Here is a 21251-nt window from a genome sequence, read left to right as displayed (position 1 = left end):
CTAAATGCTCAAGCAACATGTAAGAGTTTGAGCAAACTGCCCCCGCCCCGTAGTGCTGGTTGGCTGCAGCTGTAACTGGAGTCAGCACTTACCTCTCCCAGTACACTTGTGCTGATCTGCTCAAAGGGGTTCGTCCAACAGTTTGTCAGTCTGTTGGACAAAGCCATAAAACATTGATTTAAGGTTGCTGGAATGCAATATATTCTTAGTAATATTAAGTAAGCACATATTGAGTGCTTACTGTGTTGGGAATTGTCCCTCAGCCTCACATGAATATTATTTCTCTTAAAAATTCACATATTTCCTTGTTATTCACACTTTACAGATAAGGAGACTGAGAATTAGGTCTTCTCTCTTTTGGGTGGAGCTCATTATCAATGACGGGAAGTTGTAAGGAAAAAGATACTGATTCATCCTGAGAAAATATTATTCTGAGAGTCAGCAATGAAGAGGGTGACCACTGAAGAGGGTGATCATTGTTCGATTGAGACGAGCCCCGGGTTGTACGGAGTCAGCATCCCTGTCCTGGACACGGAACGTGTAGGGCTGCGTGGTGGGTGAGGCGGCGAGGCCGCACAGGGAACGCGGATGCTGGGCCGTTGGGCTGTGCTCAGGCCCGGTGGGGCTTTCTCCTAAGGGCAGTGGACCGTCATTGACAGATTTTAAGTAGGGGAGTGGGGTGCTCTCGTACATCACTTTTGTCTTGTAGAATGCTTAGAAACATTTAGAAGGCTCGGCAGGAGGTGATGTGATGAGTCAGAGTAGGGTGGCTGCGAGGTGTAGCAGTGTTCAGTTTTCAAGTGGTTTTCAGTCCCAGGTTTGTGGCTCAGTAGCCTTGTCACTTTGGATGACGCACTCAAGGAAGTGATACAATTTATCTAATCAATTAAAGCAGTGATGTACCGACTTCCCAAGACTGCTGTGGAGATCTAGTGAGATTACATGTGCGCAGTGTGCAGCGTGGTCCCCAGCACAGAGTCAGTGCTGAGTGAGTGCCATTGAGTACCTGGTAGGACAGGTGTGGGTGGTGGGACTCGGTGACTGAGGAAATCTGGGCCCTGACGGGGGGTCCAGTCACATCTGTGAGTGATGGGCCTGAGCTGGGGTAGGGAGGGAGACCTTGTCCCTCGACCAGGGGCCCTGGGCAAGACTGCTATGGGAGGAGAACCGTGAAGTCAGCTCTTTGCAGGTGGAGTTGGAGGTGCCCTTGAGACATCTAAGTACAATGTCACGAGCTCAAAGAGGAGGTCTGGGCCCGGGCTGTGCATTTTCCTATAATCTCAATCCCTGAGGATGCCAAGGTTTGATCACTGAACGTGAAGACATTCTTTACAGGACAAGTGAATAGTAGTATCATCTCTGTCATCAAAGCTCACGTCTCTTTATTCATCACTCTCTTTGTTAATTGGGTACTTACAGAGCTCACTTTACCGCCCTCACTTGGGTTCAGGCTCCACAGTAAAGAGCTGGTGAGCCTCCCTCTTTTCCAGAAGAAGACACATTTAGCTGGTAGCCTTTTGTACCTCACCAGACTTAGAATTTTAGTTTGTTGTATTAATTCTATTTTCTGTTGGCCATCTCCTGACAGGAGAGACGTTTTACCTCATGATCATGTTTCAATTACCTGTTACTGAGAATTGCTGATCTGATCCATAGTGTATGTATTATATTAATTTTGTACAGTATTTATCATTTTCCTGTCTTTGCCCTTCAATTTTTTATGCCCCTTCAATATTCTATCCTATTTGGGGCCTTATTTTTTTTAATTAAAAAATGTCTGTTAGCAGTTAAGAAAACAAAAACAATGAAAAATGCACATGATAGCTAAACTTAGGAAATATCTAGTGTGTTTTCTGTCTCGGCAATGGAGGGTTCTAGAATCTCGTGAGAACCTTCAATACACAAGTTCCTTAAAATGCTGATTAAGAAATAAAACCTTCCTTCCTCATCTTTCAAGCTACACAGCTAATTGTCAAGAAAGTTAGGGGAAATCCTCAGAAGCCAAGACAAACCAGAAAGCAGGGATTCTGGGAGATAAGCGAGCCTTAGAAGCCCTGGGGTGCCTGTTGGCTCCTGAGCTGAGTTTTAGTTGCCCTGACAGGAGGGCAGGAGGTGAGCCCGAGTCCTCTCACACGGGGAGTTGGATGGCTGATCATATCTAAGGCCAAGCCCATCCCGAGAAGCCTGGTTTATTAAAGGTTGAACTAGGAAAAAAAATCCTCAAGGCAAGAAAGTAAGGAATGTCAATATTTTTGGAAGAGGGGAAAAATAACAAATCCAAAGTAAGGATATAGTTTAAAGCTGTTCTGGCAGGAGAGTGACCACAAACTCCTGGCAGAAAAGCACAGCTATTCCTGGATTGAGAAGTTGTGTTTTGAATGGATCAGTGAACAGCCATTCCGAAAAAGGCCTCCAGAGTCTTGTGGATCAAGATACTGGACCACAAACACCTCTCTTCCAAGGGTCATTTAAATAACCAGAAATGTTTTAAAGGAAAGAAGCCACAATCATATTTCTATTTATTGACATTACTATATGCTAAGAATTCACAGGTAACTATGTGAAGGAAACTTAGCATAGAAGCTGTGGATGTGCCTGCATGCAGGACATTTCACAGAAGTGGCCGGACTTGTCTGCAAACAGAAATTCCTGCCAAGGGACTCTGCCCGTTCCCAGGGGAAACATTGCTTGCAGACAAGAATGTTTATTAGTTCCTCAAAAGGAACAGGCCTGGGAACAGGAGAGTCTGAGTGTAATTAAGATAAGGAAGCTTTAGATGTAGTGCGCATGCGTCAACCTAAAAAATGTTTACTCTCTGTTCTTGGCAAGAGTTACTCCTTTGTGTAGATGGTATAAAATATAAAGGAACCCGAATCTCGGGAGATATTTTGCACCACAGCCGCTCTGTGATTCATTTCGTCGGCAACAACTATGGAGTTGTCTCCTATTTTATGGACCTTACTTTCTCTTTGGGGAGACAAACTGACATAGTCGGGGAGCTTGGTAGAGGGAGGTGTTAGTCTGTTGCAATTAGCCAGGAGAGGAGATTAAGAAAGCAGTGAAGGGTGGGTGAACTTTTTAGCTGAAGACAGACAGTCTTGTTCAGTTGGCTTTTAATTGCAGGCTCAATGAGTAGTCACTGGAGGGAATAGATCTTACGGAGGATGGACTTAGCTCAGGCCTCTTTAGAATGGACAAATGAACCTGGAGAAAGACAGTCAAATCTGTGCAGACATTGAAGTTCACTTGAACCTGCTGTATCCCTGAGCCAAAGATCGGACAATTAGAAAGCACTTCTTGAGGACAGAGGAGTGGTTTTTAAGGTTCTCCAATGACTCCCAGGGAACCGAGATGGCCAGTTGTCAAACTGTGACTTTGCAATTTGGACGGTGTATCCACCAAGGTTATTGGCATTTTATGGGTTTCCACTTCTCGTTAATACATGTCAGGTGATGAGGACTTGGACACACGTGTTTGACACCTTGTCGAGGTGACTTTGAGTTCCTGCCTAGAAGCACGGGCACAGCTGCGGCTGCGTCATACATCTTGCCGCCCATCCCGCTCCCCGGCTCCGTGATCACTGCAGAGTCGTCCCTTGTTAACCTGTCCACCTCCTCTGTGACATCATAACCCATGAAAAGACCGGAGAGTATTAACATAGCTTTCTTGAAGTCAAAGGAACAGATCTAATATGGAGTCAGATTTGTTCTTTCCTATTTCAGTAGTGCCATGGAGAAGGCAGTTTGGGCAGCTTTTTGTAGGGTCCTGGAGGATTTCTCTCTCAGCATCTGGGTGCCTCTATTGAAAACCCTTCATAGCTGTCTGGCGTGCTGTAAAACCACTCCACCTGTTTTGCCCTGAAGACGTGTTCAGTTTATAACTCATCTCTACTCCTTGGAAAACAACTCAATAAAAACTCAGTTGGTTTTCCACCAGCCATGGGCAGGGGTGAGGGATAGCATGTTACTATTTTATAAAAATAATAAAAATAAAAATAAAAATTAATAATAATAATAATAATAATAATTATAATAATAAAATTAATAATAATAAAAGAAGTTTTAAAATAGCACTGGGCACATAGGAGAGAGTCAATAAATGCTTCCTGGCTGAAATCAAAAGTGATGGCTAAGTGATTCCATGGCTACTGTATTTGCTGAGCTAATTACTCCTTTGCTCCACTACACTTTTTTTAAACTGAAAAAGAAATACATGCATATGGTTAAAAACAATTCAAACAGCACAAAAATACACAAGTGAAAGAAGTTTTCCCTCATCCTCTGTTCTTCCAGCCCTCCCTGGAGATGCCACTGTTTACTATCCTTTGTGTGCTTTTCCAGATATGCTATGCACATTCCCACCTATGTATGTAAATTCCTTTAAAGTTTTAGTTATTTTTAACTTAAAGGGATTTAAATCCTCAAGTGGCTTCTGCCTCGGTAATAGAAAAGAACAAATCTGACTCCATATTAGATCTTTTCCTTTGACTTTAACCCTTTACTCTGTCTCCCAGGCTTCATCTTGCTTGTAAACCAATGTTGCCTAGAGCCTGAAATATACAGAAGAGCCTATTCTGAAGTCTCTGACCTTTAAGGATATTTAACACTTTTCCATTCATAAAATGATAACAAGTTGCAGAATACAAAATAACTTTTCTTTTGTTGGAGGTTTACAGAGATTTGACCCAGGCAGATAGCTGCAAGAACAAAGGATTCTAACAACAAGGAAATCCTACACCAAGAAGTTTGCAACAACCAAGCACATAGGAAATGAGCCTGAATTCTGACTTGGGGAGATGGTTTTCCAAGACATTAGTTTGCCATCTAGCTCTACAGAAACTTGCTATTCCATGCCCCAGCAGCGGGTCTCCCAACTTATTGGCCTGTCCTTCACTGAGGAGAATGAATTTGGACTTGGTAACACTCCTGTCTACCTAGCAAGCTGGGCACTGGAACTGAGGACAGCTCTCCCACACCCAGGAACCTACTGTGAGCCCTTGATGGTTCCACTTGGATTAGGTGTGTTTTACCCAGGAGGGATGGGACTATGCACCAACACTCAGGCAGTCTGCTCTGTCTGGGGATCTGATCTTGTACCTCCCGCTCCCCCCAAGGCCAACACCTGGGAGAGTGGAGCTAAGGCAGAGATTGTGCCTGCCTGTTTCCCAGCCTGTAAAAGTGGAATATGTACACTTCCCAAGGTAGTTCTGAGAGACAACACCTGCGGGTGCTTGGTTCCCAGAGCAACAGGAAACCCGGCTCCGCGTGGGGACAACAGGTGTGATCCCCGTAGGGCTTCTGCGGAGGCATCGGATGGAGGGCTGGACCAGGGAGGTAAAACATGAGCTGCGGGCCTTGAAGGGTTACAGAATGGTACAGAGGCAGGACTGCCGCCTCCTTCGGGGTGCCCCAGAAGTAAAGCTTTTTCTCTACATCTCCGCTACTCCCCTCCCCTCTCCAGATCCCTACCTACTCTCTGCTCCTCCTGTCCATCTGTCTCCCTCCACTTTTCCCCTCCTCTCCTCCTCCCCCATCTTCTCCCTACCTCGATGCCCCAGCCTCTATCACAGAACCAAGAGAGGCTCTCTGGCCCTCCTACGCATGCGCAGTCAGTGCCAGCTGGACCACGGGTTGGAAGCTCCAGCTCCGAGCTGAGAATCGGCCCCCAAGTCTTCTCAGCTCTGTCGCTCGGTAGGACTTTGGCTCCTGCCCGAGGCCGGGGCCTCTGGCTGTGGAAGTGCAAGTTGGGGGGCTCCCGGGAAAGGGGTCAGGCGGCTGCGGGAGGGCGGTCCGCGTGTCAAAGCCCGCGAGGGCACGAGTCAGCATGTGTTCAGCTGAACTGATCGGGCCAGGCCCCTCTGCCCGCGTCACCTGCCCCGGCGCCCCGGCCACAGCTGTCCAGGGCCAGGTGTGCACCTGCCGCCTCTCGCCCCAGCCGGGCTCCCCTCAGTCCGAGGCTGGCGACCCCTTCCCCTCTCCCGCCCACAAGTCCTCTCCTCCCGAGCTTCCTCTCCTTGGCCACCGGCTCGTCCCTGCCCCTGGGAGGGCTGTGTCCTGGGCGGGCGTGTTCTACGGACCTGAACGGGGGCGGGTGGCTGGGGCTGGGGCTGGCCTCCGAGCGGGGCGGCAGCCCGCGTCCCACCTCCCCCCCCCCCCCCCCCCCCCCCGCTTTCCCTGCCCCGCGACCCCGGGGCTGCCCTCCTCTCCCTTTCCTGCTCCCTGAGGACAAGCTCAGCGGCATGCGCGCTGCTTCCCGGGCTTAGAGCCTCCGGCTATAAAGCCCAGTTTCTCCTGGTGGAGTCCGGAAAAGTGAGCGCCAGTGCTGAGGGAGTTTCCATCTCCCCCCTCAGTGTTTCTGCCCCATGTAAGTACCTTGAACACTTTCACGTGTTATGATGGCGGTGCTTGTTGATGTCACGTGTTTTTATAGAGAGAGGGATTACAGTGTTGAAAGCAGGGCTTGGTTCAGTTAAAAATGAGCTGAAGGCATGAGGCTATGACAACCTCCTTCCTTCCCTCTCCCAGGGTGAAACGTGTGACCGTCGATTTTAAAAACATAGTTACTGTCCCTAACTAGCCCAGCCCAGCTAGTGTGTGTTAACAGGAACAGCACCACCAGAGACGTTGGAGACCTAGGAATATTGCAGTCCTGAAAAGCTCCTGGCACAGTTTAGTTTGTTTTGGTTTTTTGTTTTTCTTAAATTGTGGGGTAGACTAGTTGTACAGAGGGAAAAATAATTGTCAAGAAATATTTTTTCATATAACAGCTTTATTGTGATATTGTTCACACACCATGAAGTCCACCCATTTAAATGGTACAATTCAGCAGCTTTTAGCATATTCACAGTGGTGCAACCATTATTATTCCAGAACGTTTTCATCACTTCAGAAAGAACAGTGGAAATGAATGACCTATCCACCCCTCCCCAGTGGTGGTTCTAAAGAAGTTTCTTGGCTGTTCCTGACCATAAATTAACTTGTTACACTCCATGAAATGTCTGGTAGGAATTCTAATCAGAATTGTATTGAATCTGTCTATCAAAACAGGAAGAATAAATGTCTTTATGGCATAAACTTCTTCTACCCATGAATATATCTGGGACCCTATCTTTTCATCTCTCCAGAGCCTGGCCCATGGGAAGTCCTCACTAATTGTTGGGCTTGTGAATGATGAGATTCTATACATCATTAGTTGCCTCTGTAGCCTTTCACAGAAGAGAAAAGTAACCTCAGTGAAGCCAAGTGACTCTCTGATGGTCAGAGTGACAGTCAGTGCTGGAGTGATCCAGTGGACTTGGTGCTTGTAACCAGAATTCTCCACCACCTACAGCTAAGGGGATAAGAGTGTTCTTTTATTTTATCTTAATGGCATTGATTTTATTTATACTTATTTTTTAAAATTATTTTTATTGAAGTGTAGTCAATTTACAATGTTAGTTTCAGGTGTACAGCAGAGATTCAGTTATAAACATATGCATATGTATCTACATATGTTTTAGATTGTTTTTATCACAACTCATTACAAGAAATTGAATATAGTTCCCTGTGCTATATAGTAGGTCCTTGTCATTTATTTTATATTTATTAATGTGTATCTGTTAATCCCCCCTTTCCTGCCTGCTAACCACAGTTTGCTTTCTATGTCCATGAGTCCATTTCTAGCAGCATCGTTTTTCCTAGTAACATACACTGGTTGACTGCTTTCAGCTTCAGTAATTCCATCTGTGGGCACTTTTCTTCTGGTGGCCTTTATGTGGTTTGCACACGTGATAATAGAGATTTGTACTTGGGAGAACTTCAGGCCTCGTGTAGTCCCTGGAACAGAGTGCCCACTGAGTTGATGCTTCAACTGGGAAAAAAGCAGAGTAAATGTTGGAATTTGCACTATGGTTGAGACTTCCAGGTTTCTATAACCTGTTTAGCCCACCTTAATATTGGCTGCACCCATACTGGGTAATTTGGTGGAATTTCATGGTATGGTGGTGTAGAGACAGGGCCTTGTATGCTTCTTCTCTTTATTTTTTCTAACACTCATTCTCCTTGGTCTCCCAGATCCTCCCCCAGCAGTGCCCAGGGCTGGCTTGATGCTGCGCTGAAGCAATATTTGTTAATAAGGCCCTTTCCTCATCTCTTCTGAACTTCCGTTTCTTTCTCTGCACAATGAGGGCTTAGACTAGATAAGTGCTTTTCAGTTTCTTTTAAAGCCATGTTTCCTTTGAGAAACAGAAAATGCAAATCTCTCCTCCCATCCCAACCCTTTAGATTTTGATATGTCCTGCAAGGAGTGACATAGCTCTTTGTGGAAAATTGAAGTTATTGTGATTCCAGGTGGCACAGAAAAGACTCTTCAGAAATTTATTGCAGGGATAGGGCAGGAAAGGGGCAGTATGTCACACTTTCTAGTGTGAGCACTGGAGCAGGGGCTTGTGTTTAAATACGGTGACTGACGTGGCCTCTCTCTAATCTTGTACAATATGATAAACTTCTCTACCTCAGTTTCTTAATGTGTCAAGTTGGGGTGATAATATTTTAAGGCTTTTGTGAAACATTATAAACATAAGCCATCTATGTCTCGGTAGAAACAAGACCTGCTAGGGAGTCAGGGATTTCTTTAAAAAAAATCTTGTCCATAGCGCTCTGTCGGTGTGTATTTTGAATTACCTGGAGGGCGAGGGTTGAGGCTAAAGTCCATCGTGGGACAGATGGCCCATAGTTCTCTGTGCCCCAGATTGCCCCCTCCTCCCCAGTCCTCTTCCTCAGTCCAGGATGAAGTTCCCTAGTAGATTTACACAGAGGTCTTGTGGAAATGGCTTTTCATTTTATTGTTTCACCAAGGAGGGCTGCCATCTTGATTTCTGTGGTCAGGTTTTGGTGACCTGAAGGCTATGCAATTGGGGGTTTCTATTAAATAAAAAAAAATATTACAAATACAAAATTAGAACAAGGGTGGTGACAGGGGCTCTTGGAAGTGGGGACCATTAGCTTTGTTAGCTTCAGGTGCAGTGCCTCTGGCCACGAGGACCCATCCTCGTGCTCTGAAGTTGGAGGGATTAGTGGGTCCAGTGGGAATGTTAACTGAGTGAATCTCATGTGCTAGGCATTGTCGTACTTGTACTGTGTGTTCCTTATTTGAGACAATGAGCTCATTTAACCTCAATAGCCTCTTAAAAATATTAGACTTTTTATTTTGAGATGTAATGTAGGTTCCCCTGTACTTGAAGGAGATAATATGCGGAGGGCCTATGGACCCTTTGCCCAATTTTCCTTAATGGTTCCATATTGCAAAGATGGGGTACAATTCATTACTGACTCACTAACACTTTGAGGTTTGTGTTATTGCCCTCATTTCTATCTATGATTAAACTGGGGCTTAGAGAAGCACACAGGCCTGCCCAGGTCACCCACATGTTTAGTGTGTAGTCGGGTGTAACATGGGTTTGGGATTTCCAGGCAGTACCATTATGATGGTCTGTGGCAGGGAGCAGCATTCACTTTGCTTGTTTATTCATTCATTCAACAAACATTTATTGAGTAACCTCTGTGGGTCAGATGCTTTCAAAGGCTTATCTGATTCTTCAGCAGTACTGAGAATCAAGTATTGTTTTGTTATTTTTAATCTGAGGAAATTAGCTCTGAGAGTTTATAACACCCCCCAAAGGAAATATAGCTCATAAAGGAGGGATAGTAAATTTGTGCAGTCCCCCCTCTTTATGCAGGTGCTACCCTAGGCATTTTACATTCGCAAACTTCCATAATCCACATATATTCTTGTAAGGCAAGGATTTTTTTTTTAATTGAAGTATAGTCAAGTTTACAATGTTGTGTCAATTGCAAGTTGTTTTTTGAATTTTGAATTAAAAAATATTTTTTGAGAAGTGTAATTAGGTTTATTCATTTGTTTCATTTTTTAAAATGAGGTACTGGGGATTGAACCCAGGACCTCGTACATGCTATATATGTGCTCTACCACTGAACTGTACCCTCTTCCCCAAGGCAAGTTTTCTTATCCATTATTCTGCAGTTAAGGAGTTCAAATAAATTGGTGTTGAAATCCAGATCTTTTGATCCTACTGCGGTTCTTTTCTTTATAATCTGCTGAAGGGGGGTGGGGAAAGCAGTTCCTTTGTTCATTTCTTTATTCAGCAGTGTTGAGCTCTGACTTTGCATCAGGGTCTTGCTAGGTGCTTGGAAACAGAAAACAAGAAATGACCCTTCTGTGCAGGGGCAGGAAGCCTAGACCAAAAGCTGGGTAATGTGATCCGAGCTACGGTAGCCATGTACAGACTCTGAGGACAAACTGTACCCTCGGCTTTGCTTGTGCTTCCCTTGCCTTCTGGCTGGTACACACCAGGTCACCGCAACCCAGAGGCGCCCGCAGCCCACAGCACAATATTTACCTCGATCTCCTCTCCCCTCTCGGCAGGGCCTGCAACATGAGCATCCCTGACTACGTGCAGTGTGCTGAGGACTATGAGACTCTCCCCGTGGTCGTCCAACCCGTGGGGATCATTTCAGAGGACAATTTCTTTTGCATCTATAAGCGAATCTCCTTGGTGAGCCAGATCAGCCCTTGCGGCTCCCAGTGGGCACTCTGTATCCACTAAAGGCACCACTATGCGTTTGAGAATGGGTGGAGTGACTTCCAGACACACCGCACGGTCGTGGGCCTTGTCACAATTTCTGACTGCCTCTCGGCCAATGCCATCGGGAAGCACCATGTTCAGAGGAGCTGTATGGCACCACGCTCTATGACTCTCAGCTCTTTGTCTTTGTGCTGCATGGGGAGGTAGCCAAGCAGCCGCGCACCAATGTGGCCTTCAAACTACGAGGACTGCAGGGTGGTGGAGAAGAGGATCGAGGACTTCACTGAGTCACTCTTAATCTTGCTCAAGTCCAAGTGGCTGGATGGGACCCCGACAAGTCTGGGGAAAGGATCCCCCTCCTCTGCACCTTGTTTGAGAAGGAGGACTTCATGGGACTGGACACAGACAGCAGGTAAGTCTACCTGGAGGCCCGGCCACCCTGGCTGTGTGCCGGGTTCCTTCCCTACATCCAGGAAGGGATCAGCAAGGAAGAGGGCTGTCTTGTAGCCAAGGGCGGAGGGAGGTACAGCCCGACGGTTTACAGACATTTAAAAGTGAATCTGCCTTTGTTTCAGAGAGATCCTTTTATGGTCAGTGTGGAGACTTCCTCCCGTTTTTCAGCCAGGACCCCTGGTGGGACCCCTGGAGTTGCTGTCCAATAGAGTAGCCACAGCCACTGATGCTATGAGCGCTGGGGAAGAGGCTGGTCTGAGCTGAGATGTGCTGTAGGTCAAATGCACATCAGACGCTAAGACTTGTGTAGTAAAAATTATGTAAACTATCTTGTTACTTTCTATATTGATTATATGTCAAAATGATAGTATTTTACATACAGCAGATTAAGTAAGATCTGTTCTTAAAATCAGTTTCTAGTATCTATTTTTTGTTTGTTTGATTGTTTCTTTTTTTACCGTTTTAAATGTGGCAACTGGGAAGCTTTCTATACATGGCACTCATTTCAATTTTGTTAGGCAGCCTGTCCTGCGACAGTCTCATCCCTTTGCTTATAGATGAGATGCTGAATCCCGAGAGGCAGAACGAGTCGCTGGTTGAGCTGGGACTGGAGCCATTGTCTCCTGTCTCCCAGGCCCAGCACCTGCTGGGTTCAGGCCCTCTCTTCCTCCCCAACAGCCAGCATGCCAAGTTAGGACATAAGAAACACCTCCAGGGAGTTCCGGATGAACTCCTTATGCAGGGAAAGGCATATCACGGAGTATGAGACAAAGCAGGGAAACATTTATCCTCACTTTGTCCCTGTGATTAAGTCAACGGCCCCACATTTGCCTTGGAAGTGCAGACGAGCTCTCCTGGGCTTACTACCCCCCCACCTTCTGCTCTGTTTCCCCGTGTATCTATCATGCTTTCCCTCGGGCAGAAGAGGTTAGATGCCTTTGCCCAGAGGTGGTCCCCCTTTGCAGGAGAGAGTGAGGGAAGCTGTGCCCCACAGCCTACGGCCTCGGGCCTTGAGTCTGGAGGGCGCTCATGGCGGTACCACAGGTGATGGTCGGAGGACCTGGCACGTGCTGCCGGGCCTGCTGTGGAGGCAGTGCTCTGTGATTCTTGAACTTACCTAAGATCAAATCCTACTTTCTGGTTGTTGGTAAGTTGGAGGAGAAGATGCCAGAGAATTGATAAAAAGAAAGTCCAGACCAGCCCTGTGAGTGAGAGGCACAGGGGGCCCAAGTCCCACCTGGGTGTGGTTCCTGGCGGGCTCTGGATGAATTTTCTGTTCCTCCCGGACATACCTCTATGACTTTAGTAAGGGGTGAGACATGTAGTGGCCATGATCTCTATTTGTCCTCGCAGGGTCCTGTGATCTACACGCCCGCACACCCTTCTGCTCCTTGGGGATGAGGTGGCAGGTTTAGGTGCTTGGGCACTGCTGTGGGCACAGCTGCCAGCACCGGGCTACAACGAGGCTGGCTCCATTCACCTCACATGTCACCTCCTGCTGAGCCCCCAGGCGTTAGTCAAGGTAGGTGCATCGGTGCAACTTAAGCAGGGACCATGTTCTCCCCCGGGACAGACTGGTGGGTGAGCAGTGGAAGCCTGGAGCCCTGCCCGAGCCCCCAGGCCAGTGCCTCCTCTTTTGTCATAGGAGGCACTGGTGACATTTTTGCTCAGCAACTGCTTGGTTCTGAGTCTGCAGACCCAACAAAGAATGCCAGCTTGTTTTTGCCTTTTGACGTCTGCCCTTGGGATTTGGCGGAGTAGCTGGATGTGTGCTTAGCCCATAGTGTTGACACAGTCACCATTGTTTACCCAGAACCTCGTGTACCAGGTATGGCTCTCGGCATCAAAATACAGCAACTCATTAAACTCCCTCCTGGTGGGTCTGTCTGTTTTGGTACCGTAAGGGCTCAGCCAGCATCTGAACGTCATTGAGTTAACGCGGCCAGTGACCTCGGGTCAAGCACGTTCTCCTCCAGTCACTTCTACTCCATTGTTGCTTTTACTATTCCACAGTCATTAATTTTTAAAACAATGCTTTGGTGCAGGAGCAGAGACTAATTCTCTCCTGCTACTCTCGTTGGGAGTGAGTAAAACTGTCCAGCCTGTAATGCGACCACATTTTGTAGCTTAAAATCTGCCTAGACGCATATATGTGGAGTTTTGGTTAGGGGCGCTGACCACGTTGGGGTCCCCAAGCAGCGTCGCTCCCCTCAGGCCCCTGCCTTCCCTGGAGCAGGAGGTGAGGGTGGGTCTCACCGTCCCCGCGTCCCTGGCCTCACACACTCACGTAAATTCTTGTACATGCTGTCAAAGTCATTTTTGTTCTTGTGTCTTTCTAATTTTCGCTTGTTCCTCTTTTCCTTTTTCTTTATTCCTTTTTCTCTTGTACCGCACCGTTGAGTTTGAAAAGGTGGCTGTGCATATCCTGCATTGGAAATAGCTAGATCGCCCTGCGTGCTGTCTCCATCGCTTTAAAAAGCAGAAACTTTTCAGCTGCCTTGATCCATGCATTATCTTAGTCATCTTTTTATTTTCTAATTTTTTGGAATATTTGCTTTGTTAGTACATCACCCACTGGTGTTTGATACCTGTTAAAATCTTTGCTTTGAGGAACCTGTTTAGTCCTCCTTATATTTGGTGACAAATGCACCCTTATTCAATTAGTTTGATTGTTTTGAAGAAGTCAGATGCCAATTGATTTAGGCGGCTGTTGAGGGATTCTTTTCATGGAGTATTTACACTTGTCAAGTCAAAGTCTGCAGCATCTTGCTCGATTCCTGCTTTTACACAAACGTGCTCAGCACGCCGTTCCTGGCTGTCTCTGTGTGACGTGCGTGACGGCGCTTCCTGACCGGCGGTCACTGGTGAGGAAGTGGCAGGCTTGGGGGTGATCAGCTGCAGGGGACACTGTTGGAGGAATCAGTCACCGTTTGGTTATTTAATTTTTTTTTTTGCATTCAACTTCCCCTTGCCATTTACTTTACTTTGCCTTCATAAAGGGGCAGAAGTGGGTCTAAAATCCATGCCACTCTTTTGTTCCCTTTACGAGGCTGGGTTTTCTGAGTATCAGAACAACATGGCCTTCTCCTAAGTAGCTGGCTCACATGGATCTCGTGTACACAGGGACTGTTAAAGGGACCGTAGCTTCCTCTCTGCTCCAGTCAGTGGGCATTCAGAGCCGGGTCTGTGGTTTGCCTCAGCAGCCAAGCAGGCCTCCCTGCACCGGCCTTTACTTTTAACCCATGTTGGCATTAAAGAGCTGACTCCGTGTTTGTTGCAGCTGACGTCCCCCACTGACAGCCGTGTCGCTAGTTTGTGGTAGTGAGTCTCCAACCCCCGTCAGCCATGAAGGAATATGCTTTGGCCGATCTAAGACCTTGGATTCTCACCCCCACCCTTGTTCATCTCACCCGGGGGAAGAGTTTGGCCACCACCATCATGCTGGTCATGAGGCCTTTTTTCTCCTTTCATGCTCTAGTCCAAATGTGGACACTTCATCCTTCACTGACTTGGTCTCGCTTGAGACAGGACAGACATTCTGAAAAAGTCCATCACATTCTGGGTGGGGAACAGAACAGAAGTAAGTCTCGCAAGTAGGTGTCTAGGCTGTCTGGGTTGGCAAATGCAGGCTGGGATCTGTGATTGGTGGGCTGTGCCCTGGACACAGGCCTTTCCCGTGGCTCCCGAGGGCCCAGGGGTCGGAGTGAGGACAGCCTTGCTTGGGCTCCTCCATCCTCATCTGCTCAGTGGCAAGTGTGTCTGCTAATAGGAGCTCCGCCAAACCTCGGGACCTTCAAAGCTCAGATCACGGGAGAACCTTGAGTCCCTTCTCCAGGGCCTCCTTTGTGAGAATCCAGTGCCTTCTGAGGTGAACAGCGGCAGGAGATGCCTCCCCCTCCAGGGAGCACCCTTCGGAGGACTGTGACTCAGTTCACCTTGCTGTGAGCTTGTGGGGATCCGGCCGTGGTCCCTGCACAACCAGACTTGAGATGGGCTTTGCGACGGAAATGACAGGACTAATATTCCAGGCCAGGGCAGGAGGGAGGGAACAGTGGAAATTGAATGTGACTTCAAACACCTAGGTGAGTGCTGGGTCTGTTACTAAAATGGGGAGCATGGGAGGTACCTGCCAGAAATTGAATTCCAGAGTAAATGGTGGACATGAGGCATTTTTAAGATGCCATTTTTCATCCAAGTTAGGACTTCAAAGAGGCAATCGGGTCTATGAGCCTGGGGCTGAGTTGAAGGAGCCGGACTAGAGATACACGTTGGGAGTCGTCATTCTTAGCTGGTGTTCACAGCCTTGCATGTGAATTAGATCATCTTGAGAGCTGCAGACTGAGGCTGAGGGGGGACAGGGCTGTGCCTGGGTTGGAGGAAAGCCCAGACCATGCAGCTTTGGTGTGTCAGACAGCGGCGTTTGGGATTTTCAGGGCAAAGTCATTTATCTTTAAGGGGCCACGGGGTGGGCAGGGCCAGCCAGGAAGAAATCTGAAGGGAGGGTCGTGGCCACGTGTGTGTCTTGGGAAGTTGCAGTCTGCAGGGTCCGTGAGTTTAGACTCCTCAGAAGCTGGAGTTGGAGTGGGGCGTGGGTTGAATGTAGTCACACTAACATGTCAGGGAGGGAAGGAGGCCTAGGGAGTCCCCGCCTTTCCTGACTCGCTTTCCAATGAACAGAAGGCAGACAGAGGATCTGAGGTGAGAAGGGATGGGCGCTGGGAGAGGAGCCAACCTGGAGAATGGTGCTTGAAAAATTCTGGAATAGTCTCCCTGCAAAATAGAGGTTAAAAATATCCAGACTCTTAAGAATATTGATAGTGACTGGGGAGGAGGCAGTTGTTTTTCTGGCCTCCTAAGGGTAAGGCATGTATCCAGGGATACACAGAATATTCGGGCTGTCTATTCCGGGTGTTTGGTACCGGGGAAACTGCACAAGTTTAAAGGGGGACAAGGGCAGCGGATGGAAACTAGCCAGGCCCCGTGTCAGGTACCAGTCGGCCGCCCCACTTGCATGTTGCATTCACATCCATGCCTCCCAGGTGGGCGGTGGCAGCCCCCTTTTGTGGATTGGCAAGCCTTCTCAGAGGGGTTAAGTTATTGGTCCGTTTAGAGGGTAGTAAATGCTGTAACAGGATTCAAGCAGGGTCTTGTCAGACTTCAAGGGCATGTTTTCTCTACTAATTCCAGTACCTCCCTGTTGTACGTGAAATGGTGAAGTGGGTCAGTTTTGGGGCCTTTCAGAAAAAGTACGATTTAAGTGCCTCAGGACTGATTCACAAAGCTCAGTGTTCTTTGATTGTTCTGAAGCACCGCAGTGCTTTAGGCCCCACAGAGGTAAGGTGTTACTCCTTTGACGATGACGTGGTTGCAAATGATGTACAGGTGCAAAACCAGACTTAGCAGCTTCTGAAGGGAAACTCTCCAGTTCTCCCTTTATAGACTTTTTTCTACGGGATGTAGCTGTGCTGCAGCATTGGCCTGAGCTGTCCGTATGGATTGTGGGTTTGATATCAAAATTTAGCATAAAACAGTCAGAAGAAGAAAATCAACGTTCACAATTTATTTTTGGGTTTCATTAGACAAAATATACTATCAGGTAATGGCCCATATAGCTAATGAAATTGAGTACAGAACATTGAATTTCTTACTTTTTATTTAGAGTTTTCTTACTGCATAATTTTGCCTGCTTTGTAACATCAGCTCCTCCACAAAGGCTCTTGTCAATTTGTTGGTGTGATTGCATTTACACAGTGAATGTAATCTGGGCTTCCTCAGCCCAAACTCTCCAGTGCAGAATCACGGGCTGTAGCCATCTCTTAGTCACGCAAATACTTCTAAAATTATATGATGCCAGAAAAGAAAGAAGAGAGAGAGAGTTTGCCTTTATCAAAATTCCTTTAAATTCTGACTGCAAACTGTTGTTGAGCAGCTCTGGTTTCCTTTGGATATGAATATATACATTTCTTTGCATGTAACCTGGGTTTTGGACTAGAACACCAAGCGCTTGCTTTCCACAAGCCACAAAAATAGTAGCCAAATTGCACACGTGTGAAATATTTTAGTCTTTTTCTGAGAAAGAATCCTTGAATTTGGGACTTCAGCTGTGATTTTTGCTTTTTGCTTCTCCCACCCCTCTTGTAATCTCTCACTGCTTCCCACGTGGCCCCCAATAGGTCGTGGTCCCAAAGGAGCAAGCAAACACCCAGTTGGTCACCATGCAGTGCTGCTATAGAGGGAGCCCTGCCAAGACCTAAAGGATATTATCAGAGAGGACTTCCTGGAAGAAATGGGCTCTACATTCAGTTGTGAAGACAGAGTAAGGGTCAGCCAGTAGAAAGCATGAAGACTGTGGCTCATTTGGAAGAGCAGCCCGGGTAGAGGCCTGGAGGCTTGTGCAGTAGGGACTCGGGGAGAGTGCCATGTGTGGTCCAGGGTTGTGGGTGCCCCTGCTGGGGAGGACACTGGAGAGGGCCTGGGGTGGAGGGCTTTCGAAGAGCTTGGGTTTTACTAGAACTGACACAGGAGGCAGTGAATGGTGTCAGCAAGAAGTGACCGTCAGGAAAAGTACTTCTGGTTTTGCTTCTGATATTCTACAGTAAGAAAGGTCGGGACGGGCGAGAGCAGGTCTGGCTGTCCCTTTGAGACCCACCCCATCATTCATTTATTCATAACACGCACACTTCTGAGTGTCTAGGGGAGAGAGGTTGGACCCACATTAGTAAGGAAAATGCTCCTTGGGAGCTTAGCAGTGTCAGAAGTTGACTTAGCCTAGAATGTTCTACGAACAGAGGAACAAATTGCGGAGGTTGGAGGGAGGGAAGGCTTCCTTGAGAAACAGTCAAAATGAGCCTGGAGGCAAGTGGGAAGTAGGAGCAGGTCAGGGGGCCCCTGAGGTCACTGGGGACCTGGGTACTGAGGTGAGGATGGGCGAGCAGGGTCAAGGGTGGGGCTAGAACTCTACCAGGGAGCCTCTGAAGGGTTTGAAGTGGGGTGATGTAATCAAATTTATGCTTTGGGAAGGCTGCCTTGGCTCCGCGTGTGTGTGTGTGTGTGTGTGTGTGTGTGTGTGTGTGTGTGTGTGTAGCGGGGAAGAGGGGGAGGGTGCCACCAACTGGGGAGTGACATTAGAAGACCATTCACAGGCTGGGAGGCCACAAGTGGGAGAGGGGCATCGGGGCTGCTTGGGGACTGCAGGGGCAGTGTGGATGCCTGATTTCCTTATGGGGAGGGCTTGTTAGCTGGGCTGCCCTTGCGGCGCCTTTTGGCTTGAAGAAAACAGATGGAGGCCGCCAGGTGGACCTTCCTCTTCTCTTCTTCCCTGCCTTGTGTGATGATCTTAGCTCAGCCAACATTTGGAAGAGAAGAGCTAAGTTCCAGGGTAGCCCAGGACTTTGTTGAGCTCATTCGAGTGAGATCTGATAGGATTTATGTTTGTGTTCATATCTGCATGTTCACTTAGCTAGAAACGTCCTGTCTTTTCAATTTCCATAGGGGTTTTTACTCTTGATAAAGATTGCTTTCTTGGTGAGAGGAAATTTAATACAGCTGTTGTCTTTCTCAAAAAAATCATATCTTTTAAGAACTTTAATATTCAAAAGAATAGGAATATTTAAAAAGGATAAAGTAAGGCTTTCGTGTAGTTTCTTTGGTTTCTGAGCTAATGTGGAATTAGAGCCTTTGCATTAGTTAATAGCACATCCTTCTCAGTATTTAAAGAGCTGTTAGTGAGCGCCCCAGGCCCCACCTCTGAAAACATCATTAAAGTTTGCTCTGAAATAGTGAGGTCATAAAGGTCTTGTTTGCAGAATCCAAACACTTGGTTTATAATATGAAGCATAGCTCCATTTATAAAATAATAATAAGTTCAAAATTAAGAAAGTGGAAGATAATTGAGTTTTTTAAAAGCTGAAACATAATCTTTCTTGTGCTAATGTTGAACTGGAAATTTCGAAAATAAAAATCCTACTGTAATATCATCTACGTGGAATACATATATGCTTTCCCGTTTGAAAAAAAAGTGCGCAGTGGTTTTAGAAGTCAGGAGCATTCCAGCTCAGATACTGGCATTGATGGTTGCTGGTTTTCAATGGAAGAGCCTAAATTTGCCTTCTTAGCATTTTTTTTTTTTTTTTGTAGTGAGAGGGTTGAGTAGTGCTTTGTCAGCATGATTTTGGGGCAATTTGGGGGCAGATGTAGTGCACCAGCAGTGAGATATTTCCATGCATTTTATTTTCTGGACATCACCAAGGCACATGTGGGGTTTGTGCCTGCAGGCTGGGATGCTGCAGGACTCCCTGGTCCATCACAGTTTTGTCCTGGAGCTGCTCTGGTCAGTGAATGATTTTCTGTGGCTTCGAGGTAAGGTGGTCTGATGCAGATGATCAGATGTGTAGTTAAAGTGCTATTACATGAAATAAGAGAAACCTAGATACATGAGGGAGGAGAATTGGCTGAGCTGATTTCGGTGGGGAGTCTTCTTAGGTGACTCCCTCCCCGTGATTCCTGCCAATATCCTCCCCAGCTCTGCACGGTAGTCCTGCCGAAGCAAGCATGCACTTTTCTCAGAAACGGACTGAATTTCCTTGTGCCTCTGTTGGCTTTTTTTTTTAAAGCACATCTTGCCCTTTGCTTAAATGCCATCCCTGCTAGTCACCTCTTACACTCATTCTTCTGGAAGTCGTCCATACATAGCTGCTGAATGGATGAACTGAATGTAGTATCTCCATGTAGTGGAACATTATTCAGACGTAAGGGTGAATAAAAAGGAAAAAAAAAATAAAGGGGAAGATGAAAAAGGCCACCTGTTCTGGGAAGTCCACCCTGATTACTCAACCCGCCCTTTTCCCTTTGAATCCCCACCCCTTATGCTCCACTCTACTCTTTTTGATAGTACTTACCACCTTCTAATAAACTTTAACGTTTTCAAAAAAAAAAAAGAGAGAGATGCTGATACCACTTCAACATGGAAAAGCCTTGATAATAGCACGTTAAGTGAAAGGAACCAGACACAAACGGCCACATATTGTTGACTTCAGTGATATGAAATGCGCAGAATAGGCAAATGCAGAGGCAGAGAGCAGGTGATGGTTGCAAGGGGCTGGGTGGAGGGGGATTAGGGAATGACTGATAGTGACAGGGGGTTTCTTCTGGGATGATGGAGTGTTCTGGAAATAGATGGTGGTGAGGGCTGCACAACCGTGAGTGTGCAGAAGACTGCTGAGCTCTGTCTATGGGAGTGCCTGTGGTTGGGGCGGCTTTATTTTGTTCTCACCCTGCAATGTGAACAGTCATCTTGTGCTGAGGCAGTTCTACTCCTGTGAGTGGTGAAGCTCAGAGACTTTGCAGAGTCATGTTTCTTTTCTCCCCCTTGCTGAGTGTAGGCAAAAAGGTTTAAGCCTGAGAAAGTGCTCCATCTGCAGAAATGTCTTTCAGTTTTGCATGGTGTAAAAATCTTGAGAGCTTTTTAATCGTTGACGACAGTCTGTGGGGGGAAACAGCCCGTGAAGCCTGGGTGCGACCTGGAAGATCCGCGCTTCCCTCCCTGACAGGGGTGGGGATATCACCGCCGTTCAGGCAGTGAAGGGCCCAGGCCCGTGAGCAGAGTTGACAATCGTGAATATTTACGTGTATCCTCTGCTTCATCTTGGATATTAATTTCAAGCTGAGTCAGTTTGTGGCGGCAGCCTCATCCTACATCAGGAATTTATAGTATCTGCTCTTTGAAGTGGAGAGCAGACAGACTTGATTATTTAACAGTCTCCCTTGAATTGATATCTCAGATTCCTTTGTAAAAAGTAAAACAGCAGAAATACAGACGTCCTTTAATGCCAGTGTGAACTGGATCTGGTTTAGTCTCTGTGCCTTAGTGGCCTTAACTGCGGGTGTGGAAGATGATGACAGTGCTTCCCTCAGAGGGCCTGGTGAGGGGGGAGTGAGAAGCACAAATTGAGGACTTAACACGAGATGCTCATGAATGTCTGAAGTTAGTGCTCTCAGCCTGGTGAGGCCTCAGGGGCAGAGATGGCCGAACAGAGCATTCCTAGCCGGAGCTCGATCCGTGTTGGCAGCTGTTATGATCACTATCACCACTGTGTGTTATCAGGTAGTTTTAAGACTTGGTAATATGAATTCTTGAATAATGTTAAAAGACTAGACATCTCAGATCCAGTTTACATAGTTTTCAAGATTTCCTCTGAGAAATGGATGTTTTATTCCC

At 47.0% G+C, this 21251-nt stretch overlaps 1 long non-coding RNA gene across 1 annotated transcript in view; it reads left to right on the top strand.

Moving 5' to 3' along the window:
• LOC135319327 (uncharacterized) overlaps positions 1–21251 on the top strand; it is a 175260-nt gene that overhangs the window by 109800 nt on the left and 44209 nt on the right. Inside the window, exons 14-15 of the long non-coding RNA XR_010377838.1 lie at positions 10423–10994; positions 12389–12557. This is a non-coding gene — a long non-coding RNA (uncharacterized LOC135319327). The remainder of the gene's footprint in view (positions 1–10422; positions 10995–12388; positions 12558–21251) is intronic.

This window comes from Camelus dromedarius, chromosome 25, assembly GCF_036321535.1.
Source record: "Camelus dromedarius isolate mCamDro1 chromosome 25, mCamDro1.pat, whole genome shotgun sequence".
Classification (NCBI taxonomy): Eukaryota; Metazoa; Chordata; class Mammalia; order Artiodactyla; family Camelidae; genus Camelus; species Camelus dromedarius.
This window is presented reverse-complemented; position numbering and strand designations above follow the sequence as displayed.